The 14,480-nt window shown below is 42.5% G+C and overlaps 1 long non-coding RNA gene across 1 annotated transcript in view; it reads left to right on the plus strand.

Annotated features, from left to right (window-relative positions):
• The first annotated feature begins 1,294 nt into the window (after positions 1–1,294).
• LOC135499999 (uncharacterized) overlaps positions 1,295–14,480 on the plus strand; it is a 102,111-nt gene continuing 88,925 nt past the window's right edge. Inside the window, exon 1 of the long non-coding RNA XR_010449380.1 lies at positions 1,295–1,435. This is a non-coding gene — a long non-coding RNA (uncharacterized LOC135499999). The remainder of the gene's footprint in view (positions 1,436–14,480) is intronic.

Consider the following 14,480-nt stretch of genomic DNA (forward strand, 5'->3'; position numbering starts at 1 on the left):
GCCCTGGCCATTTCATTTAAATTGAATATCTCGTTGGACCCAAGCTCAGTAGGGATCAGGGTCTGTTTGTGGCCCATGCATATAACCGGATTATTCAATCAGACAATTAGTTTTCGTGCACATTTTTAGCTCACCTCTTAGCAGAGGTGAGCTTATCCCATACTGTGGCGTCCGTCGTCCGTTGTCATCGTCGTCGTCGTCGTCGTCCGTCGTCGTCCGTTAGCAGGGCACGTTTCGTAACTGTTAGAGCTATTGAGTTGAAACTTAGTACACATGTACCCTTATGATTTGACACCTTGGAGACCAAGTTTCGGTCTGATTCGTTTCATGGTTTGGCCACCAGGGGGCCAAACGTTAAAAGTGAAAATATGCAATATCTCCCTTAATAGTAGTCGGGAAATTTTGAAAAAAATATGGTAGGTACTTCTAGCAAAGGTGCATCATATATCCTCCGGGTTTTTGATTTGACCTCCTTTTCAAGGTCACAGAGGTCAAAGTTTGCTGATGCACTGAACAGTAGCATGTTTCCTATCTATTTTAGCTAGAAGGTTTTAAACTAGTGTGGACATGTATCTGGGGATTCTCTATTCCACCCCTAAAATTTCGGCCGTTCGGACATCAACTATGGCCGCCAGGCAGCCATCTTGAAAAATAAACACAGTACTATTACTCCGAAACTAATGATCGGATTGCAACCAAATTTGATCTGGATGTAAATCTATGTACTCTCTACTAAATCCTTGATTTTTTATCAAATGTGATAGCCAATATGGGTGCCAGGCGGGCATCTTGAAAAATTCTTAGTTTGGCCACCCGGGGGCCAAATTTAATGTCCAAAGTTAAAATGTTTGATTGCTCGTTTAATAGTGGTCTGATTTTCATAACATTTTTATGGTAGGTACTCCTAGCAAGGATACATTTCATAAATGTGGGTTTTTGATTTGAACTACTTCTCAAGGTCACAGAGGTCAAAATTTTCCTATGGCACCGCCATTTTACAATGACGGCACGTTAGAGGTGAGCACAATGGCCCTGGCCATTTCATTTACTCATTACACCAGGAGACGCCTTTGAGAACGCAAGGCAAAATGTTGTGTGGACTGCAAAAGGCGCTTGGAGTTAAATTCACAAAACTTTTGAACTTGCCACGTCTTTGCGTAATTTGTCCATTCGGGGGTCTAATTATGTCATCCAGGCTGCCATGAAAGGATGGTTCATAGTCGAGTTTACAGTACAGATTAAGAGAATTTTCATAGTTGTAAACATATCATAATTCCTTGTTCTTTCAGATGAATACGATTATTGCTGTTCCATCCTCTCCCTGACATCAGCCAATGTCCAAAGCCGGCAGTGAATGTCAATCCTAAAGTCTCCTCCTTATGGATATATGCACAACGACAGTGGATCGGTATTTCAGTGTTTCAGTGTATCATCGGTCAGTGTCTCCCGTATTTCAGTGTTTCCCTATTGTTACTCTATTCGCGGATAAGCAAGTGGTGATCAGGTCGGCAGAAAAACTAGTTCTTCAATCTCGAGTGATTACCATGGATACAGAATTCGTATGAATAAATTATGACGCATGTGCCAAATATGGGAAACAAAATGGCGTTCCTCAGTGGAAAAGGAAGATCAGGTGGTATTGTTCGGTCACGTGAATGTTGCGAGATTTTATTCAAAATGTTGCCATGTTTTTTTCAAGGGGGTTGCCACATATATTTGAAAACAAGTTGACCTACATTCAAATCAAATAAAAGGTTTTTTAGCTCAGCTGACAAAGTCAGCGGAGTTAGTCAAATAGCTATTCAATTGGTGTCCGTCCTTCCATCCTTCCATCCTTCCATCCATCCTGTAGTCAAAGTTGGGCATTTTGTAATCATACAACCGAGGCACTTCAAATCTAGTCTTGCTTATAAACACTGCAGAAAATGTTGCTTACGGAAAAGAATTTGGGCGATTCGACGCAAATTCAGCTCCCCAGGAGGCAAAATGCGTAAATGAAAAAACAATTTTTTGACGCTCTATTCCAGCAGATAAAAGCTTGAAATAAATTTGAAAAGGTCTTCATGATACAGAAGTTTTGATATAAAATAGATTAGTGTCGATTTATATCACCAGTTGGCGGTAGTGAGCAAAACTGTTGTTTGACCCTGGATGATTCCGCTTTAAATTTCCCGCCGAGGTTACCTGGAGTACTATCATCAAGAAAATGGCGGTGACCTTTTTGGCTCACCGTAAGGGGAGTCTATATGATAGCGCTGTGTCTGTCGTCGTCGTCGTCGTTGTCGTCGTCGTCGTCGTCGTATCCTAACAGTGGCACGTTTCTTAACTGCGAGGGCTATGAACTTGAAACTTTGTACACAGAATGCCCTAGGTCAGCTGACCTCTGACACTGATTTTCGGTCCGATCTGATTCTCTGTTTGGCCACCAGGGGGCCAAATGTCGATATCTAAAAAGTGTGATATCTCGCTTATTAGTGACTTGTTTTCGATAAAACTTTTGTTGTAGGTACTCATAGCAAATATACATTTTATATTATACGGATTTTTAATTTGACCTTGTTTTCAAGGTCACAGAGGTCATATGGCGTAAATTGGCCATTAGAGTGTAAACTATGGCACGTTTCTTAACCACTAAAGCTCTGAACTTGAAACTTGGTACATATAACCCCCTATATCACATAGCCTCTGGTGCTGAATTTTGGTTCGATCTGATTCCTAACTTTGCCACCAGGGGGCCAAAAGTGGAAATCTAAAAAGTGTGATATCTCGCTTATTAGTGATTTGTTTTTGATGAAATTTTTATGGTAGGTTTTCCTAGCAAGGGTATATCACATATCATACGTGTTTTTGATTTGACCTACTTTTCAAGGTCACAGAGGTCAAATGGCGTAAATTTGCCGTTTGAGTGTAACTGGGGCACGTTTCTTAACCAATAAAGCTATGAACTTGAAATTTGATGCACCTGATTCCCCACATCATTTAACCTCTGGCACCGAATTTCAGTCTGATCTGATTCTCGACTTGGCCACCAGGGGGCCAAAACTAAAAAAAGTAAAAAGTGCAATATCTCGCTTAATAGTGACTTGTTTTCAATTCTATTTTTATGGTAGGTACTCCGAGCAAGGATACATCACATATCCTACGGTTTTTGATTTGACCTTATTTTCAAGGTCACAGAGGTCAAATGTTGTGAATTGGCCGTTTGTGTGTAACTATGGCACGTTTCTTAACCACTAAAGCTATGAACTTTAAACCTGGTACACATGACTCCCTAGGTCAGATGACCTGTGACACTGATTTTCGGTCTGGTCTGATTCTTAACTGGGCCACCAGGGGGCCAAAACAAAAAATCTGAATAGTGCCATATCTCGCTTATCACTGATTAGTTTTTGGTAAAAATGTTATGGTAGATACTCTTAGCAAGGATACATCACATATGATACGGGTTTTTGATTTGATGTTCTTGTGAAGGTCGCAGAGGTCAAACGGCTTAAATTGGCCATTTTAGCGTAACTGTGGCACGTTTGTTAACCCCTAAGGCTATGAACTTGAGACTTTGTACAAAGGACCCTCTAGGTCAGCTGACCTCTGACCCTGAATTTCAGTCCGGTTTGATTCTCGGCTTGGCCACCAGGGGGCCAAAAGTGAAAACCTAGAAAGTGTGATATCTCGCTTATTAGTGATTCGTTTTCAATAACATTTTTATGGTAGGTTCTCCTAGCAGGGATACATCACATATCATATGAGATTGGTCGTTTGAGTGTAACTATGGCACGTTTCTTAACCACTATAGCTATGAACTTGAAATTTGGTGCACATGACTCCCTACGTCATGTCACCTTGGACACCGAATTTCGATCTGATCTGGTACTCAACTTGGCCACCAAGAGGCCAAAACTAAAATTGGTAAAAAGTGCAATATCTCGTTTATTAGTGACTTGTTTTTGATGATATTCTTATGGTTACCATAATGGTACTTACTCCAAGCAACGATACATCACATGTCATACCGACTTTGGTTTGACCTATATACTATACATGTACAATGTTTCTTAACCTGGATGAATTCCAAAGCACCAAATATCTATACGGTGAGCACAATGGCCCCTGGCCGTTTCATTATTTCTACCGAGCGATGATTTTGTAAGTGACAAATTTTCTTTTTTAAGCCTTTACGGAAACGTATTTTGGTACGAAACTTCACACGTTTATAGAAAAGATCAACGAGAATGTGTTCAAATGCCCTCATAACGATGAGTTCAACGGAATTTGGTCAAAACAACCTTCGAATGGAGTCAACTTTCTTTGCGAAATTGAAGCGATGACCTCATTATTTATCGTAATTTATGCAAATCTGAGTCCAGCTGATGGGTGATGTTCTGATTTGTGTTCAAACTATTGGAAACTTCGGAAATTAGTTCTATTAGTTCTACTATTCTGCAGGAGTATATTATAGCCATTGATGTTGACAGCTAAAAGCGCGAAAACTTTGTTCAGGTTTCTCGTCCAATCACGTGACCTCTCCAACACTCGATAATGCACTCTTTTCTTCCACGTTTTAGGCCAATCTTTGGCATGAACATGAAATCCAATAAGCGCAGTACTTAAATCAGATGTTTCTCTCGCCTTGAAAACATTCCTGGGTAAAATCCATTGAGATTAGCCGAGTTAATCTACTTTTACCGTGCTTAAAATCTCTGCCGCTGAATTCTATAAATAGAAACTATTAACATCGCGGCAGTGTGGTTCCCATTGTGCGTCCTCCCACTTCACACCATGTCAGGAAGTTTTACGGAGAGGGAGGGCGTGCGGTAAGAAGAATGGCCAAAATGACGTCACGTTTTCCTTGCAATGCCTCTTGCCAGACCAGTCAAGGATTGGGAAAGCATCTTTAATTCAGACGACGTCAGAACTAGAAAAACGAATATGTTAATTTGCAAAATTAAAAGCAGATTTCACCACTAACCAGTCATATTGGAATACGACGGCGCAAAATGTTCTCGCTTTCCTCCTGCTAAAAAACCTTCTTCCCGCACTCCTATTTTAATTTATGCCAAGGAATATGATATGTACGGCAGCATTTTAGTGCCAATAAAGAAATAAAATTTCTCTCCAGAAAGTCGTAATAACGACTTTTTATCTCGTAATTATGACTTTTTATCTAGTAATTATGACTTTTTATCTCGTAGTTACGACTTTTTATCTCGTAATAACGACTTTTTATCTCGTAATTACGACTTTTTCTTATTGCAAATTTACACCTCACCGGACATACGGCGAGAAGCCCGTCATTGCGCTGCTACACATATACATACGGCATGGATCAACTTGTACAATTTTTTGGACATGGCCTCAACTACAGCGAGATAGTTGAATCTCTGGCTCATAATCATAGGATAATACTGAGCAAACGAACCCTCCATCGTGTATTACGTCGAGTCGGACTCTTTCGCTGTGAGCACAAATCTGACCTGGTTAAATTGGCAGTTTTTATTGAAGGATCGCTACAAGAAGGTGGGGATGTATATGGATACAGATGGATGCATTTAAGATGTGTTCAGAAAGGCTTTGTAGTTTCGTTAGAGGATGTCAGCCTCTTTTTGAAGATTCTTGATCCTGTTGGAGTTCAGTTAAGGTCTGGCAGAAGGATGCGCCGTAGAGAATACTTCTCTAGAGGTCCGAACTGTATTTGGCACTTTGATTCATATGATAAATTGAAACCGTATGGTCTTTGTATCAATGGTTGCATCGATGGGTTTTCACGAAATATAATATGGCTCGAGGTTTATTCAACCAGTGGTGATCCACGTGTTGTAGCTTGGTATTACATGGAAGCTGTTGAGGCCAGGCAAGGCTGCCCGCAGAAGATACGATGTGACATGGGTACCGAAAACGAACATGTGGCACAAATGCAGACCTTCCTGGTTGGGAACAATAGCTTTTTCTATGGAAAAAGTTGTCATAATCAGAGAATCGAATTCTGGTGGGAAATCCTAAGACGTCAGAATGCGCAGAATTGGATTACAATGCTGAGACGAATTAAAGTCGATGGGCATTTTACAGGCGACCTCCTTGATACATCACTGGTTCAGTTTTGCTTCATGAACGTCCTACAGGTATTAAAAGTTTTTAAAAAGTAGAAATACTTTAGTTTGATTTACCCTACTTAATGTAACTGTGATTCCAAAGCGTTCAGATGTTCTTGTGGTTTAGTCCCCGTCGTTGCCATATTTTTTTCTTAGCGTGTTTTAATAGCGGGGTGTGTATTAAATTTATGAACATGCGTATACGTGGCACTTTATTGTAGCAGTGCCGTCCTGGAGAGTGCTCAATTGTACAGGATTCCCTGGTCAAAAGGGATCTTACACAGTCGGGTTGATTGGTCCTCACCGTACAATTATTCTCATTAGGCCTGGGCCTTCCAATCACTCTACTACTTTTCTTATTTGCAGGAGGAGTTAGACGAGGTCGTTCATTTGTGGAACACGCACATTATATCGCGGAAAAGGTCAAACAATGCGCCATGTGGTAGACCGGTTGTCATGTTCACTCTTCCCCATTTATACCACACCAGAGAATATTTGGTTCCTGTTGATGATGCTGAAATAGCAGTTTGCAAACCGGAGTGTACATTTCGTGGCACTTTAATCCATGTGGCCGGGATGTGTTTGAATTGTGTACCTTATATATGGACATGAATGGTTGGTGTCCTCCAGCATGTTTTTTCGAAGCAGTAGATTTATACATAAACCTGAGGAACCACATTATTGCAGACTTGTAATGGACATATCTGTCAGGTTGTTTCACATAAAATGTAATAGCAGTGGCATCCTTCTGTCAATTTCATTAGAATGGCAAGGTTAAATGAATAGGCAATGATCTTATCTGTTTAGATGCCACATCTGACGGAAGTCATGGTCCCTATGGCCAATAAACAAACGTTCTATAGCAACTGTATCACATTCATGAAATTTGGCAAAATCAGGCTCATCCGTATGTGAGAGTATATGGCTTTGTGGTGATGTCAATGCCGTTTTGGCCGAGTGTCGTAGCAGGCAGCCCTAGCGAAATCGGATATGATGTCACAATCAATCCTGGTCATCTGTATGAGACATCATGTGGTGATGTCAAACGAGACAATGGGTGATATGAATAAAGACTAGCAATTGCTTTTACTGAAAACCCCATGTACATTTACACAAGGCCTTTCTCTACAAAACTGAAGTAAAATCATTTACTAGTCTTTATTCATATCACCCAATATTTCGTAACATCAAGCAGCCCGTCTCAGTAGGATGTAATTTTTGATTTCTGCATGAGACAGTTAACTATTTTAGGTGGCAGTGTTCTCGCCAGGATTTCAATAAAACGGGGCGCAGCTGGCCGGAGGCCAGCTCCTATATGCGCCGCAGGCGCATTTTTGGTGGGGGGGTCCGGAAAATTTTGAAACCTAGATGCTCTGAGGTGCAATTTCAGGCCTAATTCTGATGATATAAAACGACATTGCAGCGTTAGTATCGTAGGCAAAACATTTCGCTTCACGGCAATTTGCGCCGTCACGTCAGTCGGCGGGAGGGACGCATTGACGGGGTATCCACGTAAATACTAGTATTCAAACCGTTACATGCACAGGGCGTTTACTTGTACGTTTCAACCGTATTTTGTACGTTTTCCGATGTTTGTGCACCGCTGTACGGTCGGGTACACTATATTATACGGAGAGATAAAAAGTTGTGCTTGTACGGGCACTCAACATAAAATAACCACCTGAAGACAGTTTATACGATAAAAAAAGTGAAGTTGTACGAATAAAAAGTTCACTGGTTCCAAAAAAAGTTTTTGATCCCCCTTGGCCTTGCCCTCCCCGCTTGCTCCCCGGACCCCGACATCGTCAAAGCACATGGTATTTTGTAACCAGATAGCGGCGCCAAATATAGATGCGCAGTAGCCAACTGCACATCCCGCAGCCCGCTGATGCGCAGTAACCAACTGCGCAAGCCCTGTGCTTCTTCATGATGACATGATGATGATCGACGCTTCTATACATGTACAATGTTTACTTTATTAAAAATTTGTAGAGGCCTTCTTCTCGTTTGATCCCGTTGTACCCTGTATATCAATTGAAAGAGACTGCTGATTTTACGCTGACAGCTATTATCATCCACCTGCGGCACACCTGCAAGCACTCTTGACATAATTACAACCGCCCCGCTCTGCCGCTAAATCGTACAGGTGCGCTTTTGTCCACTCCCTTGACCTCGTTGCCAAGGCTACGGGTGATTGTTATTGGCAGACCCTAGGTTGCTTTTATGCAACGCAAATGTATAACCAAGACGAGTGAGCAACTCGAGAACTGAATACCTTATAATCTCAATTGACAATGTATGTTCAGATACTAGCGTACTCAATGATTCAGCGGAAAATCTATCATCGATATATTGAGTTGTACGAATACCAAAACTCCTCATGTATGAAGTAGCAAGCATACCAATAGATTGGTACACAAAGGGCGAGGCCTTCCAACCAAATGGTAACGTATTATACACCATAACCCACCCACCGAATTGGAGTCCGAAGCAAGTTTTACTATCTTGAGACAACAAAATATGGTCGTATCCGGACTTATCATCACAACTTATCATTCTCGCGTTATGCTGAACCAACCTATGAATATCACGCAGAGTTTCCAATTGAAAATGATTATCTTTGACCCATAGGTTAAGATAACGTTCATCGTGGCATAGGCGTGACTTGTAGGGTTCCACTGTGAGAGGCATAACAATGCGTGGCATCTGGCAGTTATCGAGTTTACCTACAAGGCTAATCGATCCCATAGCTATTCTCTTTTCAAGCTCACACGCAATAAATGACGCGTGATCCCGACAATTAATAGCAAGCATATACCCATGGAGCGGGCAAAGTTGAAATGTAATATACATTAGTTAAATGGGCACGATGATTGAACTGCATTAAATTTCTAACGTTACTGAAGTTTTATTAAAGGTTAAACACGAAATGAACTGCATTAAGGGACTTATTGCTGCTATCTACATGCAACCCCCAATAGATTGATTGGAGTACGCTATTTTGCACAATGCATTGAGACCAGTGACAGCAGGTCCTGTTCCAAATAAGGGCCTCACATATTAGGCATATCACCTACCCACTCCCGTACCCAATGCCACTGTCGGACCAAAGCCAGGCGCATGGAGAGATGCAGAACGCAATTCAAACTGACAACATCAATCAGTAAAGAATAAATCAAAGAGCAAGCGCTGGCCACTGTACATATTTTGTCCATCCTGGCATAACTGTTTATTGATACCCTGACTGCATGTTCCGGTAGGCCACCCTGCATAATTTGCCTTATCACTCCGGTCAGTGTTTCTCGAATAGAACTAAAATAGAATAGGCTAATCATTAATCTCCCTGCTAATACCCTGCACCATGGACCAGGTTGTATAGCACTACATACGTGCTGGAAGCTAATATTGATGTGGCAGGGAGAATATGCGTAAAGTTTGTGTATGCTTTTGAGAATGAGCGGAGCTCTCCAGTCGACATGCTCTCTGAAAAGTTGTTATTTATTCCAAAACCACCAAGATATTCGACGTATGACACGCTCAGTGACACTCTTACTTATGATCCAAACCTACGAAGCCAAAAGTTGCAAGAATTCGACGCATTTCCAAGGCCCAATTTTGAAACAAAAATCGCCTCCTATTTAGCGGCCACAACGCGCATTATAGTATAGATTAGGAAAATAGGCAGACGGCGGTGTTTCGGAGTCGTAAGCTTTCCCCTTAAACTTTCCTTTAAACGGCCGAAACATATCCTGAACCGTGACACCATTAACAAGCCATGCTCTTAGAGTATCGTTAGGTGGATTATCATCTAAACGAGATTGCATTAACTTCTCCCACTCATCAATTTGATTATGTAGGCCTCCAGCTACGAATGTATCAGGGTCCCGCAGTGGCAATGTCTGAACGTTGAAACTAGAACCACCTTTTATTACACTTTCAAATCTGATAGCTGAGATTGGGGTTGAGGGTTGGATGTCCTTCCCATTCAATAATCTCCAACGTGGGGTCTTTTTCATACTATTTGCCGCCCGCAATGGGTTGAACTCAACTGATTTTTCCCACTCGGGCACATGCATACTTCCTCCCTGAAAAAGGGAAAATAATCGCGTATGGGAAGGACTTCCAACCCTCAACCCACAGGAAATAAATTCCATAGGGCGAAGACTCCCCGGGATGAGGGTTAAAAGATCCTAAGTAACCTATTTATATATGACACTGAAGTGAATGTGGTATTAACATTTACTTTGGTTGTGCTTCTTTCTTTTTCTGGCAGTCTTTAACGAGGTGATCCAATGACCCGCAAAAATAGCATGGCATAGGCCTTCCCCTACCTCTACCACCTCTTGAATATGGATACCGACCATAAGGTCTATAATTGCCGTAATTATAACCACTATTATAACCTCTTCCATATGAAGGATACCCCGAGGAATACTGATCGTGGAGCTGAGGGAAAAGACCTTGCAGTGGCGACTGTGGCCTCACCGGCGACTTCTTTTTACGTTTGCGGGTCACCTCATCACTATCGGAATCGCTGTCCGATTTCGCCCTCGAGGAGCGCTTACATTTCGCTAATGCCTTGGCTATGGCATCCGAGGCTCCTCCTCCTAATACTTGCAAAACAAATGTGGATAACTTCATTTTCCCCTGATGATTACGAGCTTGTCTGGCAAGCTCGTCGTAAACAGGCAACTTCGCATCTTGGGCTATTCTTGCGAGGTTTACCAAGTCATCCAATAATAACAATATCAAGGATTCGTTAGGTTTATTCTGTGACGCCACGCTTCGTACCTTTTCCTTGATGACTCTAACGGCCTTGCTCTTTGCCGACTGGGTATTGACATCCTGGTCCGTTGTAACCGGAGTAGGAGGGGTCAGAGCATCTTTCAGAATAGTCGTACTAGCTGCACTTGGTCCAGCCATCGGCTCCAGCTGAAATACAGCATGTTGTATTATTTGATACGTATTATTGTAAGTGATAAGGCACGTTGACAAACATGCTCTAAGGTGTTACTTGCACAGGGTGCCGATCTAGTTCCACTATTATTGCCCAATTCTCAGATGGGAATAACGACAGGGCTCGGGGTGAGCTACTCTAATGCCTACACTAACATTTGTTAATTAGGATCGCAAAAAATGCTCACTTACCAAATCCTGGCCCTTAGGTTGACCAATCTCATTCGCCAGAAGAATTGCCGAGTGCACCAAGATCCTTAAATTTACGATGTTCATCTCTCTATCCGTTAATTCTAGAAAATCTTCGGACTCTTTCGCTGTGATGTCTGTGAAGGCTTGGACTAGGGCGTCCTGCGTTAGGTCCTCCAACCCTTTGTCTGGCTGTAACCTCGCCCACTCCTTGGGTACCTCTGTACTGGCCTTCACCTTTTTGACGAGTTGAATGACTATGTCCCGATCCTTCAAGGAGTGACGTCTTTTTAGTACTGGTGGCAATACCATTCTACTGCAATAAATACCGGAGTATAAGAACTTTTCTCGTACGGTGCCGCGAGACCCGCCCAGAAATCGAGCTCCAACCGGGAAAGTAGAACTTACCTGAATATTCGCATGAACCGCTTGAGTTTCGACGTATGAGTGACTCTCTCTGTCTACCCGTCACCTTATATAGCCAAGCTTCACAATGGTGTTTTAGAAAGTTATGTGTAACTCTTACGCAATCGTCTGAAGGCCGTGGCAACCAAGTTGTTTTCTCAATAGCAGATTTCTGACGAGCGCAAAAATGTGCCCGGCCCGATAACAGCTTCCCTGACCATGTTGTAATACCGACATCTACACAATGGATTTAATCCCGTGCCGTTCTGTACATTACGATTTCTCTGTGGCACGGGTGTCAGATTACTCTAACCAGCCTTATATACTATGCTTTATACTATATGTCAACAACCGTGTTGTCCTCCTTCCTTCACAACACTCCAACTATGCTGAGATATTATAACCTTTCTCTGGGAAAATGAACAAATCCAAGATATCGTAACTATTTGCCAACAAAGCAACCGCGATACTTAGCTAGTGTTAAAGTTTTTGAATACCGAGGCCAGCCTCTCTCCCTGCTGTAGAAATTATAAGGATACCGACACACTCTCAAATGCCGACGCCAATCATCCTACTAGCCATTCCCGGGAGCTATCATCCAACATCATGTACCATAACTACCGATACCAACCCATACACTAAATATAAGCACCCCTGGTGCTACACTATTATTCACATATCAAAGCAATCCCACATGCTGTTGCCAACAATCCTACATGTTGGACCTAAATCACACAGAAAGATACTAGCAATCCTACATGCTGTACTAAATCATAAAGATACTGCAGCAATCCTGCATGCTATACCCCAATCACAAAGTAATCCCACGTGCCTGCCACCCTCAAGCAGGTGAACTCAAGCCCCGGCCTGGCTATTCCAATATTCGCATAGTGTACACCGTAGTCCAATCGAGCTAACATCAAAACCAAGCAATAAAATACAAACTGGCTTTACAAAATAGATTCACTCAGAAAACGTCGAGAAATAAACCATTATAAATCGGCAGTATTACTTACATTCTAAAAAACGCACGAGCGACATGAAAACGCGTCCTGTCGGCCATGCAACAAGCAAATCTATGGTTGACGTCATTCGTCACGTGGATTGTCACTTAGGGTGTTCTGTGTTGAGCATGTTACACAGTCTTGTTGCTTCCTTACGCTCATGTTCCAAGTCGTACTCCGAAACAGTATGCAAATCTGGTACCTCTGGGTTTGTGTTTGGTTCGGGAAGGTCGAAGTGGCTACATGTCAAACTGTTCTGCTCTAATATGGTGCTGATGTGGGCAAGGGCTCTGTCATCTGCTCTGTCAGGTGGCAAGTGGTGGAGGTCCAGGAAGTCTTCTGTCATTGCATCTTTGTGCTTTTCCCAGAGCTGGAGAGCATTTTGTGGGTTGCAGTAGATCAGGATTGTAGCAAAGAGGGTGCGAAGTTGTTGTGGCATTTGAAAGGTTGTGGCCTCAGTCATGGCATGGTCCCATTCCCTATCATCTGTTAGAAGCTGTCGACGTATGCATGCATCCTTGAATGTTTCCATTATTTCACCGTCCACTGTTTTGAGGTCATTATAGTTTGTGGCACCCGGAACATGATGGAGGAGAATGCGCAGGCAGTACTTCTCTGAATCTTTGGGACTAACTGAGTATATTCGTGGCAAAACCTTGTCCCCTCCTTGTTTTCGTTGAGTCCAGATCTTTTTGGTTTTATTCCAGACATAGTGAAGTGGGAACTCTGTGTATAGGTATGGTGTAGGTTGGTTGCTGTTGACTCTGAAGTAGGCTGTGAGCATGGTGTCTTTTTCTTGCGCTGCTTGTGCTGCTTCTTCATGGGCGCCTCGTTGGAAGTAAACTGGCTGCTGTTGTGGTAGGTGTATGGCTAGTCTATATACTGAATGCGACTGTTCATGGAGTTTAAATTCAGATAGCCTCCAGAATGCCTCAGGAGCACTGACATACCTGGTGTCAATGAAAGTATTAACCTCATCGTGTGTTAGTTCATATGTCTGAGTAAGTCTGACGTTTGCACAGTCATGGCCCTTGTACACGTATTTGAATAGGTATTTGACAGACTTAATCGAAGTGCATGCCTCAAGGTTGATGTGAGCATTGTACTTTTTGGAAAGATAGGGATTGTATGGGACAATCCACCTGTTGTCAATTTCTTTGTTTCCTATAACGATAGTGCGGCCATTGTCTCGCCTTTGGTACAGGGGATATCCGTTGACTGCTAGTGCTGTTTGTTCTTGGAAAGACTTTGGGTAGTCTTTGGAGCAGCTGCCGTCAACCATACAGGGAGAGGCGTAGTAAAGGGCACCACATGGACCGTGAACCATACTTGTTTTGATGATGTTGAATAAGTCTGGTTGTAAGTCTGGATCTGGTATTTCTGCAGATATGAGGGAGTCAATGTCAGCTGGTTCTTTGAGCTTACTTTCTTCGCTCAATATGATTAATAGGTGGCAGTGAGGTAGACCCCGTTTTTGAAATTCAATGACATAAACGTAGGCGATTGGGATTCCAAGGACATGGTTGTTGCGAATGTCATGAAGCAGTTCCTTTAAATGTAGCTTGAATACTCTGCTGACAATGTCTGGTCTATCATGAGGTTGCTGGTTTGGTAGTAAAGCATCTATGATGTCTTTGCACTTGGGGTTGCATGTGAATGTGAGAAAAAGATCTGGTCTTCCATATTTGGATACAATGGCCATGGCGTCCTGGAAATTTTGTTGCATACATCTAGGAGAACCTTGAAATGATGAAGGGAGGACGACAATTTTGCCTGGGGCGCGGTTTTCTTCAGCAGCTTGATTATTGGTGTGGTCCATAAGGCCTTGGTACATTTCCAC

Source organism: Lineus longissimus, chromosome 15 (genome assembly GCF_910592395.1).
Source record: "Lineus longissimus chromosome 15, tnLinLong1.2, whole genome shotgun sequence".
Lineage (NCBI taxonomy): Eukaryota > Metazoa > Nemertea > Pilidiophora > Heteronemertea > Lineidae > Lineus > Lineus longissimus.